Source organism: Anser brachyrhynchus, assembly GCF_964034855.1.
Source record: "Anser brachyrhynchus genome assembly, chromosome: 3".
Taxonomy (NCBI): Eukaryota; Metazoa; Chordata; class Aves; order Anseriformes; family Anatidae; genus Anser; species Anser brachyrhynchus.
This window is the reverse complement of record NC_137696.1, coordinates 102,790,326-102,804,552: the sequence shown is the minus strand read 5'-3', so window position 1 is coordinate 102,804,552 and position 14,227 is coordinate 102,790,326. Positions and strand designations below refer to the sequence as shown.

At 36.3% G+C, this 14,227-nt stretch overlaps 1 protein-coding gene across 11 annotated transcripts in view; it reads right to left on the bottom strand.

The window, feature by feature from the left end:
• CSMD1 (CUB and Sushi multiple domains 1) overlaps nt 1–14,227 on the bottom strand; it is a 1,150,108-nt gene that overhangs the window by 651,495 nt on the left and 484,386 nt on the right. The gene's annotated exons all lie outside the window — the stretch shown is intronic.

Below are 14,227 nucleotides of genomic sequence, written 5' to 3'. Positions count from 1 at the left end.
GATCATGTAAATTAATTAATAATGTAGCTTTAAAGATATTATCTCAGATTTAATATTCCTGTAATTCTACAGAACTCATGAACAACTATTCTCTCCTATTTTATGTTCCAGTTTCTCTACCTCATCCAGCTTTCCCTGTAATCTACCATAATTACTCTGTGAAACGATCTTTAAACATTAGAGATATCAAAAATCTCTCATAGGTCTAATTCAGCAGAATGCAGGAGCGGATCTGTAAGAAAAAATATATCCCAGCTAATCATTTGAGAAGCTGTAGACATAAATGTTTTCTCCAGAGCATACCATGCATATCTAAAGCTGCCTCTGTCCTGAGTGCACGGAACTTTTAATGTATTCCTCTGCCTTCAAGTCCCAGTTTGCTTTCACAAGTTTGATGTCCTGAAAGTTAAATCCCCAGAGGGAGTTCTCACAGTACATCTAACATGCACAGACAAGCTTGAATTCATCACTGAGTACAGCAACAACCACATCTGCATGGAAAAGGAAATGTGGTCAAGTAAGTGTGGGAGTCAGTCTGGGGATGTAATCATAGCTGCACCTATATACACGCATCTGTACATACAGATACATACACGTATAGAATAGTTCAGTTGGAGAAGGCCTTCAAAGATCATCTAGTCCAACTGCCAGACCATTTCAGGGCTAAACAAATGTTAAAGTATACCATTTTAAAGCAGTGAAAAGTTTCTTCACTGGATGGGTTGTGAAGCACTGGAACAAGCTGCCCAGCAAATCAGCTAAGTCACCATCCCTGGCAGTGCTAGGTTAACAGTTGGACTTGATGATCTCAGACGTCTTTTCCAACCTAAAAGATTTGATACTTAGGGCATTATCCAAATACCTCTTGGACACTGACAGGCATGGGGAATGAACAACCTCTCTAGGCAGCCCATTCCAGTGTTTGACCACTCTAATGGTGAAGAATTTTTTCATAATGTCCCAGCTGAATCTCCCCTGGCACAGCTTAGTGCCGTTCCCACGTGTCCTGACGTTGGTGACCAGGGAGCAGAGACCAGCATGTCCCTCTCCACATGCTACCCTCAGGAAGTTGCTTAGAGCAGTGGAGTCACCTCTCAGCCTCCTTTTCTCCAGACTTGACAACCCAAGTGACCTCAGCCTCTCCTCATAGGACATGCCTTCCAGCACTTTTACCAGCTTTGTTGCCTTCCTCTGGACACTTTCAAGGACCTTAACATCCTTTTTACATTGTCAGACCAGAACTGCATGCGGTACTCAAGGTGAAGCTGAACCAATGCTAAAGACAGCAGGGGCGTCACCTCTTTTGACCAGCTGTGTTTAATGCACACCAAAATGCATTCGCTTCTTCCCAGTACCAGGCGGGTGTTCAGCCACTCCCAGGAAAGCAGGGATCATCACGCATTACATTTTCTTGGGAAGACAAACACCATCACTCCAAACGTCCTCTCCTTCCTCCTTCTTTACTCCAGCTTTTGTTGCTGAGCATGACGCCACGTGCTATGAGACAACCCTTTGGCCAGCCTGGGCCTGCTGCCCTGGCTGTGTCCCCTCCCAGCCCGTGGTGCACCCCAGCCTCCTCGCTGGAAGGGTAGCACGGGGAGCAGAAAAGTCCTTGGCTCTGTCTGAGCACTGCTCTGCAACTATTGAAACATTGGTGTGCTATTACCACTATTTTCATCACAAATCCAAAACATAGCATCATACAAACCACTATGAAGAAAATTAGCTCTATACCAGCCAAAATCATGACAGACCTCATGGACTTGTGAATGCTGAGCAGATACAACTGTTCCCTTACAATTTTAGTAACCACAGATGGAAGGTCACTACTCCCCAAGTCATGATCTGAGGACCAAGAAGCCCAAAATCTATCTTAACTACTAAAAAACAAGGCAAAAAAGGCATTAAATGTCTCTGCCTTCTTCTCATCCTTACTTGTTAGGTGACCATCTTCTTCAAGTATCAGTCTAATGTTTTCCATTGACCTCCTGTTTCTGTTGACATACTTGAAAAGGTCTTTTTCATTGTCTGACACCACACTGGCAAGTGTCAGTTCAAGTTGAGCTTTGGCTTGTCTTGTTTTCTTCATGCAGATGCGAACTCGCATTCAGAATTTTAGATATACATTCTTTTTAGTGTTTTCTACTGACTGCTATAACCATCCCTAATTCACATGCTAAATACTCTGATATTCATTTCTGTAATACACTGAATACACTCTCTGTATAAGGAAGCAAGGTGCCAAACATATGTTCATGATTTCACTCTTAAGAGTTGTGTACCTAATGTTTATTCATCAAGAAGTTTAATATCACAGTATCTAAGTTTTCTACTAAATCAGATAAAAACCCTAATGAAGTCAGAAAAATCTCTCTGTTGTTTGCAGAAAGTTTTGATTTTGACGTGGGATGACTTTTCAGCCCCTCACAGTCAACAGTCACATCTAGGTATTTGCGGAAAGTTACGTTGCACTCTAAGTTCTCTCACAGACATCCTTTATTTTCCATTTCACATCTATCATCTTCCAACCATTCTACTTTCCTTCCTGGCCAGTAAAAGCAGAATTTTCCCTACAATCTATGTCCTGCTGTTCTTTATTAGACTGCAGAACAATTCAGGCTTTTGAAAGAGAAAGGTTTTGCTCACAATTATTCAGGCTTTCTTTAAACATAATTACTGGGTCATACTGTAGGTTGAGTTTACTACAAGATTAAGTCACAGGTTAAATTTGAAATGTGTTCTACACCATAAAATAAATGACCTTTTAAAAAGAAATTAAAACACCATCAAAATACTTCAAAGCTGTTTCCATTTTCCCTATCCATGACTTTTTTAACAGTCACTTTCTTTCTTTTCCTTGCCTCTTAAGTTATCTGTTTACCTTCAAATAAGAACGCAGTCTAGCTAATGGGTAGTAACTTTGTCTGAAATACACTTGAAAATTATGGATTGTTCTTACAATGAACTGTTTTCAAACAGAATTCTCAAACAATCATATAACAGAGCTTTGTATGCAAGCATTGATCTTTAAATGTGCATTACATGCACTGAGGAAATTCAAAAAGAGATTATTAACACATGAGAGATGAAGTAAATTGTTAGTAAATTAATTATGTGAGGATAAAAATTGTGCGTGATTTAAGTCATGGCCTGAAGCATATCCTACCCTAGAGTTGCCTTCCAAGTTATTATACCAGAGGTTAACTCTGATAACCGAAATTCTGATAACCGAGAGAGTCTCCTGTCTCAGATACACCATATTTACTAATATCCTTGTACTTCGGCTCAAGCAGACATATTACAAGAAATTTCATCTGGCTACAAATGTGCTCTTAATATTTAAAGTTGTGCTCTGTTGAATGTTGACTGCTGTATTTTCAATATCCATTAGGAAACCATGAAAGTCTGGGAGGTGAAAGCCTCCATGCTGATGTGGAGATGTGGAGATGATTATTGAGGAAGGTTTTACAATGTGTTCTAGCAATGTTAGCTCATCAAGAATGGCCTGCTCCTGAAAGAAGTCTATGTTGTCTTGTGAATTCCTTTTACTGGTGTATTGTTTCTCTTCTGAGCTTCTTAACACTCTTTTATTAGAAGAAACTTACTTGTTCTCATTGACTAATATCAGCATTTTCTTCTGAAGGAAGCTGAGTTCCTGTTCCACTAAGCAAGAAAGTTTTTCAGTCTGCAATAATATTAACATAGTTTTTGTCCAATAAGAGGAAAAAATGACATTTAAATTATTTTGCTGTCCTAAAATCCAGTATTAACTGCTTTTCTTTTACCATAAGAAAGTACACACCAAAGCTTCATTGTCTAACTCAACAACAGACATTGCCATTCTAAAAGAGTGTTAAGTATTATTACAGCTTACAAATTTTGTAGTTATGCAGCACTGAACAGGACTGGGAGATCTTACTTATTAAAGGATGTTATTAATGTTTTGACCATGAAACAAAGCTTCCTCAAAGAAGGTAAATAAAAGACGGCAACTTGGGGGGGGGGGCGTTCAGTATATATGTTTCTCTGTATGAAATACAGCAAAATAGAGGATTCTCCAGGGACTCATCATGGTCCTTAGCAACAGAAAAGATAAACCTCCCTTGTACTCCAGCAGATTTATATTTTATTTATCAGCTACGGGAATGTCTTCTGTCAGTAGTGCTGGAGCCACAGATAACATGTCAGCATGGCCCTAGGGCTGCAGTAGCCTTATTTTTTTGCATAGCCCAGTAAGAAGAAAAAGGCCAAGAACAGATTACCACATAACTGCTACCTGTGAAACACATTGCATTTTCCTTCCATAGTTTGTTTCTTGTCCTGACACAAACCTCTAGCATTCACTAGCACGATTCTCAGTTTAATATGCAACCTCCAAACCACACAATTCTATTATCCTCCCTAAAACACTAAAATTAAACTGTAGATGACTGAAGGAAGATGAAGCATCTCATGTCATTATTAAATCATGTGCATTTTAAAGGAACATATCTTTTTATCTATTAGTTGAGCTGTCCTGTGATTCCATACACCGTAGTATCCCCTATAGTTTCCCCCATTCCCTACAATCTCCCATAATTCCTAGTAGATTTGCTTTCAAACAGATACTAAGCATCTTCCAGAAAGGAAGGGTGCTGAACATCTCCCTGGACATACTCCATGTTTTGTGTAATAGTGCTTCTAGTAGTAATCTACATGCAAGGCATGTTCCCTGTTGCTGATGCATCAAAGCAAAATGCACCCAGCTGCAGAAAGGAGGCAGAGAAGAGGCTGCAGCCTCTTGTCCCACCCCACCGGTGTCTCGTTTTCTGCCAAAAAGGTTCTGTTGAGCCAAGACTTAAGCCTAAAACTGTCTTCCAAAGATTGATTCATTAATTGCTCCAATGATCCTCTCAAATATTGAAGCAACTCTGGCATCTTGAAAGGTTATTAGGATAGAGTATGCATTACCTAAAAAATATCCCCCTAAGGTGAATCAAAAGGTACCACACATCTATAAACTTCCTTAATACACTCTAGAAGACATGGCTTTTCCCTGTACGTCTCTTTTATCTTTGGATTTCATTAAAAATAATGCAGGACTGCATTATAAATAAACTTTGCCATGTATATTATATGCAAGACCAGTAACATTGCCTGTTATGAGGGTTATTGGCTGTTATTATAAGATTCTGTTTTATAGTCATCCTATTCACACAGGGTTATAGCTTGTCAGACTTTGTAAACATTTTTTTTTTCCCACTTTTTTTGCACCTCTGTACATGTAAATAAATACCCCATAAAGAAAAAAGTTATTAGAGAATGACAACTTGCCATGTGGTTATGAACAACAAATTGTAGATTTACTTAAAGAAATAGTTTAGGAGAAGGAAACATCTTCAAAGAGAGGGAGACTGGATATGAAAAAGATGAGAATGCGCTGCACAATGCAAAAGTGAATGGTAGAAGAAGACTGTAAGAACACAGAAGATTAAAAGAGCGAAGGTACTGCAAGGATTGATGGTGAATGTGACAAAAGGTTGGGTAAAGTCAGAAAGTTTAGCTGAGACTGGTTATTGAGCATGGTGATAAAGATTTCTGGAAATGCTTGGAAATACCAAGGCAATCTACAAAAGAATAAAATATTAACAGGAAAACTAAAAAAAGAAACAAGGTGGGAAGGTTATTAGACACTGAGAAACTCTGAGCAAGAGACAAAGTAATCAAATTTAGGGGGAATGAAATAATGACTGTGTTTCCACAGGAATACATTTCCTTCCAAAACGTGTAAGAGAACATAAGAGCCCTGGAATACACAACTTCTCTGTAGGTATCAGCAGCAGATATCTCTGAAACCTCTTTCAAAAAGAAAAAAAGAAAAAAAAATCAAAAAAACACTTCCTTTTCTCTAAAAAGGGATACTATATTATTTGTATTACTCCAGTATGTCACCAGTATGTGTGACAAATTTCAAAGAAAAGTGATGAGAAAGGCCACTGTCAATCTTCTTTCAGATGATGGAATTTCATTCTTCTTTTTAAATTTTGAGGATCTCCTGCATTTCAAAACTAAATTTGTAAACTTTAGGGTGATCGAGGAGTGCTGAGCACCCTAAACTTTTTCATTTGATGAGGAATGATTTGTCCATATTTATCCTGAGTCTGACAGAGCATTAGACCTCAACTTTAATTTATTTTTTTTTTACAGTGCTTGTAGTATTCCTCCACCTAAACTGAAAGCTGTATGACATAGTATGTGAAACAGAAGAGCAAGTGAGCTACAGGTATGCTGCCAATAAAATAAGCGAAGAAATATATGATGTTCCTAAAAGAATGGATGTGTCTCAAACACCCTTTTTCATGGACTGGATAAAATGTTTTTTCTAAATGAAAGGAACTGTGTTCTGAAAACTAGACTGATCACTTAAAGATGACTTAAAATTGGCTTTTTAAGCAAACAAAGCTACTGAAATCATTAGTCTATTTTGTAGAAAGATTATGTGGAGACCTAAGTGATAGAAATCTCTCTAATACATCTTTGATGTCAACATAAATAAGCCCCTAGATCTCGTATGTACACCACGCTGTTTGCTCCTAGTCTGCTAACTGGTCTCTGCAGCGTTCCTAAAGGAAATTCAGCTTGGGACTACATAATCATTCACTTCCTCTGATAGAGCAGTTATCTTTCTCTGTTTCAGTGGCCCTCAGAAAAGCCTGTCTTTCCCCTCAGAATATGTCCTTTGACAAGCAGACTGTGAAGAGTTTTGGTGAAATAGCTTCCTAGTTCGTAATGTCACGACTGGTAAAAAATAGCAAAGGTGATTTTTTTTAAAAAATTATCTTGTTCTTCTGGTGTACTATCTCATCTCCTTCAGCTATGTCAAACACCTTTGAACCACTGTAGTGGATATGATATTTACTATTCTTGTATACCTACATAAGATATAAAAGAAAAAATACAGTTTTGACAGTATATGCAAAGAATCATTCAAATGTGGAAAAGATATGTTCAGACAATCAGTAAAGCAATATGCCAAATTCATTCCCAATACTATTTGGAACTCAGTATAATACAGTGTTAAAGGGCAGTATTTTTAATTAGCAAATCTTTAGTTTTGATATTAAAATTCTATAAATTGTGATTTATTATTGCAGTATGTTCAGAAGTGCTGAATTGAGGCAATCACAAAGCTGATTCCCGCTCCTGATTTAATCACAAGTTTCTGGAAATTTGTCTTCTGTGGATTTCACTGGAGTATGGTATGAAAGCATTGAAAAGGTTGCTCCTGAAAAGATTCTGAAATTAGAAGACAGATTGTAGTATTTTGTTGTTACCTTGTAATTCAAGGAGAGATTTCCAGAACCATGCTTCTTCCTTTACCTGTAACAACATATTCTAGAGAGATTGGTTCAGAGGATTATGGGAAGAAAACAGTTCTGGTTTTTAAATTCTCCTGTATGAGGGATTTGGAGGAAGTTCGGCAGCATAAGAAATATTAGAAGTTTTGGCATTATATTAGAAATATTAGAAGTTGGCAGTCATACCTTAAGTAGTTTAGCACACATAGCATTGTCCCTGCAAAGTACATGAAGTACTGCCAATTTCTCTAACAGTATTATGAGATAACTGAGATATTGATATCCTTCATAAAAGGCTAAAAGGAAGATTAAAATGTTTGTGTAAGAATGATAACTACATTTAAAACATTCTTAAAATTGTTAATCAAAGAGTCTCAGAAATCAGACAATAAGTAAAATAGATGAGATACTTAAGTTTCCATACACTATGTATATGAACAAATATATCTGTAGAGATTATGATTCTGATAATAAAAATATGTATCAGAGATCATGTTCTTCACAGTCCAATGCTATTCTAATTTTCTTTAATATGAAAATTTGTAGGGAAAAGGGCATTGTAAGGTTCTTAAACACTTTTGTTGCACACACATGCAATAGAATGCTCCCATGTATGAGCAGTTTCAAATCTGTCACATACTGAGTGGGACAAACACATACTTTTAATAAATACTAATGTGAGAGCCAATATTTTTTATGTGGCTTATATTGCTTGCTGACTACAACTTTTAAGTTTAATACTCAACACAAAAATGCTTCTGCTACAACTATATAATTTATCTCAGAGGCAATACTTCACAATTGCAAAGTGTTTAAAACCCACTGATTCTTAAGAAACATAGCTGTAGTTAACAGAGGGAGAGAGGATAAACAATTTGCCTGGAATTTCATAGTTAATAATAGTTCATACATTCATAAGTATATTTATGTGCTACTTGCTTAAATTTTTAAAATAAATGTACTGTACTAGCAGTATGAGAATCATCAATACAAAAAAAAAAAAAAAAGCTCATTATACTATAATCCTGATAATCTTGATACTATAATTGAATCTTATGTCTTTACATGTTTCTTCATAGAACACAGTAAACTAAACTAACCTAGATTAAGTAGTTAAATCCTATTGGTCGCATGCCAGTGCAGCAATAAAAGTGAAATCTAGCAGATATGTCTAAGTAAATCAAGAAAAGAGTTTCATTTAACATCAAGCCCACATAAAAAAGCAGAATGTATAGCAGAATCATACATAAAACCTTTAGCCAGGAAAGGCTAAAAGTCAAGACTGCCCTCATTCAACCTCATCTCGCAGCCATTGAGCTTCTTTTCTTCTTTTGAATGGATGAAATTCATATTACTCAATATACATATGCAGAATTCCAACACGAGATGTAGCAAAGTACTCCTGCATGCAATATCCTATAGCTTGGTGATTATAACTGCCAAATAATGTATCAATTATTCCCTGTTCTTGAGCAATTTTCTTGTAGGTCAGGTCCCACAGAAGAGAGAACAGAATTTCACATATAATAAAATGTACTAGTTTCCCCAGACAAAGGCTTGATCCTGCAGACTTTTGTCATGAATACCCTTATTCATTTTGGAATATGGTTAAATTCAGTGAAACCATTTCCAAGAAATGGAGTTAATCACATGAACTTTTGTAAAATGTCCGGAAATAGCCTCACTACAGCAAAGTGGTGACTGACATCCAAGTGAGGATAAAGGCAAAGTTACTGCAAGGGTCATTCTAATTGTCTAAGTAAGCTAGTTCCTTTTTTTTTTTGCAGTGTATCTACTTTAGTAAATTTTATTAAAAGGTGAAGTTGACAGATGGCCCTGCCTCACTTCCCCAAATAACGAATGTTGTTTTATTGACCTTCTTATGACCAATGATTCAGGCTTGGCTGCCTCTAACACAGGAAACAAATGGGCTGTACTCCACTGAAATTCTTCACTTTGCAATTTCTGAACTTCTGAAAGTGTAATTTCATACAGGATGCCCTTAGGTTGCTTTTTTAAAAATTGTTGTCTTCAAATTGAATTTACTAATAATTTGCCTCTACCACCATCCTGTAAGAAAACCCTGAAATGAGAAATAAATGATAAAGCAGAAGAAGAATGATCATGAGGCATGGAAAATATCACTGTATCGTAGGTTCCTAGAGACATAAAAGAAAGAGACAGAAAAATAATCTTCTTTATAGACCTCAGAGTTGTCAATGGAAAATGTTGAAGGAACTCTCCTAGAATAAAGATATAAAAAAGCTCCTTAGTCTGTTTGCTTGAAATGTAACAATTGTGATTATGGCAAAACAGTGAAAAAGACTATATCCATCAAGCAACAGCTAATTTTACAGCAACAAAAGATTTACTTTCCTGAAACTGCCTGTAAATAAGCTAAGATTAATGAACATTAAATAATCACTGGGGAGTAAAACAGTCTCTGAAAAGAACTTCTGTCACAAGATAAGCCCAATTTAGAAACAAATAATTTCAATATGTATTAGAACAAAATTATTTTAAGGTAACTTCATCTCAATAGGCAGGTCTTCCTGAATGCTACAGGTGATGTTTGACTTTATGTTTTGAAACTCCATTTGTCATTTGGGCCATTTCATAACATAATTTCAGTTACAAAGACAGGTTTTATCCAGGATCTAGCAGTCTGCTGGTTAAAAGCTAATATATTATTTAAATTACTACGTTCTATATTGTAAAACACTTAGAGATATGTGGAGTATTTATTTGGAAATGCAAAATCAGACAATGGCAAGTAGCCATCTTCAAAAGACTAAAGCAACATATTTTTTTTTCCTGAAATAAAATTGTTGTGTTTTGTTTGTGTGTTTTTGTTTGCTTGTTTGTTTTAAGGGCAGTTAGCAAATTATTCACGATGCTTATCAATAGCATCCTTTGAGAATTGATACTGTGAGTCATGTGTAAGTGCTATCTATTATGGAGGGAAAGCAAAGCAGATGAAATAAGCAAATGGAAACACATTTTTCTGAGGATCTAAGTGCATGAATTTGCTTACATACATATGCAGACAGGAGATAACACACTTCATCTTTAAACTGATTACAAACTTAAAACTCTTACATTTGCAATGTTTGAGACAGTACTTTCCTTATTCTCTATTTCTGCTTTTGTCATTATTTATGTTATATTTTATCATTAGGAAATAAAGAAGAATGTTTCCTTTGAGCTCAGATTTTCTGAAGTCTTCCCTGGCTCATCTAAAAATTGGTATTCTTAGCATCTACCTCATATGAATGTCTGGAAGCCCAGAGTTGTTAATATTCTTTCTCTCTCCAAATGGATAATTAGCAGTTGAACTTGCAAAGTAACAAAAGCAATCAAAAGCAAATTTAAAATGTCCCTCTAAATCCATCTCACTTCTCCACTTTCAACTTTGAATTTTGTACAATCAAAATAATACCATCATACTTGTGTCCATACTCGTATGTGCACTACGAAGTTAGGCTTTTTCCTCCAAAAACCTCAACAGACACCTCATGCTGTAATTGACAAGCCTGGAAAGTAACAGCTCCTAAAAGCATTCAGCAATTATGGGGAGTTTTTTGGAACACGTGGAGGAACATCCAGAAAAAATAAGGACCCAGTAATACACATCTGATTTTGAGGATACTTCCACCCACCCACAGATACCATTTATACTCTGATGCTGGAAATCACTCAACACACAGCTACATGGTTTCTGTACTAAATCACAGTTTCTAAGGGAAAGCCAAACCAAGCAAAACTGGAACTAACTCTCTCCAAAAGAACAGAATGTTAGAGCAATACTATTAACTTAAAAAGACCTAAATGGGCCTAGATACTGGCACATGATCGTTCACATTGTTGTTAGCACACTCCCAGGCACAATTTTGACCTGAGCAGTATGTCTCCACACAGCTCTGGGGTTAATACGGGCCAAGGAACATTCAGAGAAAATACCTTCAATGTGGGCACCCTGCATGGGAGATACGAGAGCTGAGCTTTCTGGAAGAAGCCATACAATGCCAGTTGTTCTCAAAGCCAAAGCACAGTTTCAGAAACTGTTTTCTGACACATGTACTAATATAGAGTAATCACTGCTAGTAAGAACTTTCAGGAATTATGAGACAGAAAAGGAAAATGCTGGCTCCATTGTTTCCTCTTTGCAAATCACCCTTAATTAAGTAATAATAAGTCTCTGATTAATGACTTGTTGATCTGCACTGTCAATCTTTAACACAGCTTCTTGGCCTTGATAGGTTTTAAAAATTTGACTGGCCAGCTTCCACTTCTTTCAAAGTAAAAGGCATGAAAGAATCTGTAGTGAAATCATGCAAAAGAAATCATGCTCTCTTTGGTAATCAAGAGCAACCCCATCCTGGATTTATACATCAAAACAGTCATCTTAAGCTTCACTCAGAAATCAGCTGGAGCACAGAGAAGAGGAACAATGTGATTTCTATAAAACTTCTATTTAATTAGCAAATTGACAATAGTTTTCAATGCTTAAGTACAGCATCTCACCAGACCAGAATATGTTAAGCAAGGATTGTAAGGCTTGTGAAAAGGGATGTGATTTTATAGCTGCAAATATGTTTTGCAAATGCCCTAAGCAGATCCTCCTTGATGTCTATATTCTCCATATGTTCACCGGGACAGGACCTGGACGCTCTGCTCTGCGGGACTTCCGCCTGCAAGATGTGACCTGTCAGCAAAACGGGAAATGACAGCAGCAAACACATTGCCCCTTTGGCAGGTAATGTGGAGGCTTTCAATGGCCAGGGTCGAGCCACAGCACTGCTCGGTCAAGTGAACAGATCCACCCAAGCAACCACAAAAAAACAAGTGGACAGCTGGGTTATTCTGCTGCTCCCCGAGCCCCTGGACTCTGCCTGGCAGCACAGCTTTCAGGAGAAGCAGCCAGCTTACAGGTACAACTTCCTTAAAATCTAACCTCTTCTACCGCTTACCTGATTTAGGAGGATTTTAATTACAACCAAGCTGTTCCAGAATTACAGTGCACTGCACTATTTTCCTCATATCTTAATATATCATACAGCTTAGCATGATAATTATGAGTTCCCAAAGTATGACGAGTTTAAAAGTGGAATTAGCAGTGCTGTTAGTTCAGCAAGACAGTACACGTGAAAATAAGCATTCAAAGTGTTTCTTCCTCTTCTTAATTCATGATCAATAAGCTTTCACTTACCAAGGCACTGTAAAAGTGAATTACCATTGATATTCATCATAAATCGATTTCCCCAATAATGATAAATATGCTGCATCATAAAGAAAAAGCATTCATAACAAGGCAAAAGTGCTCTAGGAACTAAAGTGAATTGTTTGTTCCACAGAAAACTGGAATAACACACACATAAAACATTCTCAGCTACATAATTAACTATCTAATTGAAAGTTTTGGTCAAGAAACAAATTCATTTTGTTATGTCTGTGCAAAAGATAAACGAGTCCATATGAATCATTAAAACACAGTATGATGTAGTGCCACTTGGTTCGAGTTGATACGCATCATAAATCAACAGCAGTAATCTTATTCATATACATTCAGCGGGGTTGAATCCAATGAATACAGTTTTTCAGCGTAGGATACACAGGGTGTGTTATGCAAGTATTCTAAATGAAACAGATATGTTTTCTTTAACTTCTGTTGCATCCCAGGAAAGATATATAACTATGATCAATAAAGTCAGATTACCTCTACTCGATACCAAGAAATTTTCAACACTACTGTCCAGAAGATTAGTAGCTGGAGATTACTCAATCAGTATGACAAAACCAAAGTACCAGCTGCCAAGTTATCAATAAGGACAGCAGTGTGTTTTATGTATTATTGCTTTCATTAATATTGATTCTTGTGAATGAAAAACTTTCAAAAATTCATTTAGTTTCATTACATATGTGAGCCTGGAAAACATTTATTTACATATCTGTATCTGTGTGAATTGTAGAGTACATTTTTAATCATTCACAGCATTTTACTTTGTACAATGCAATTGAGGAAAACTCGATTTCCTACCCATTTTAAAAAGCAATTCCATGTATTTTGTGCATTCGGAAATATAACCTATATTTATCTATCAGCTGTATGAAGCAGACAGCAAATACACTTGCTTGTTATACTATGACTAAGTTAGCAGACAATTCTTTTCTTAATTAAATAGCTTTCTCACTTCCTGTGTTCCACGTTAAGTAAAGGCTTTTTATTTAAAAACATAAAATTAGAAAACTGTATCTTTAGCCTTCATGACATTACTCACTTTTCAAACAGAAATGGAAATAAATTGTAAAAGTTTATGTGAAAAAAAGGAAAAGATAAAATGGGAATTAGTCACTTTCTCAATAAAATGCTTATCTGGTTTGCAAGCCACTAAGCCATTTTCACTTGAGATAGTATTTCAGTTCACATCAGTGCCTTCGATTTCTGGCACTTAATCTATCTATGTACCAGAGATACAGAAAATAGATGATTTTGCTTTTCATGTACATTTTTACATTTTCCACTTTCCTCAGGAAAAAATGATTAAAATGAAAAAAAAAGACTAGGTGCACTTAGTTTCTTTATATTAGTCTCTACGTAATTATATAGATACAGCATGTCTTTTGAAAGTTGATTGCTTCACTGTACTGTATTAACACTTACTGGAACAAACCTCAGTCAATAAGTATTTGATTAGTAGTGAGCAAACAGTGTATAAACAATTTTAGGGAAAACCTCCTAGGCACCAGAAGGTTATTAAAATAATCTACAATAAGCCATTTTACAGGCAGAAACCACCACCACCAGCCCCAGGATGTGTTTTTCTACGGTGTCCTGTGCAAAGGTGAGAAATATATAAGGTAAGAAGTAATAAAATAAAAAATAAGTTAAG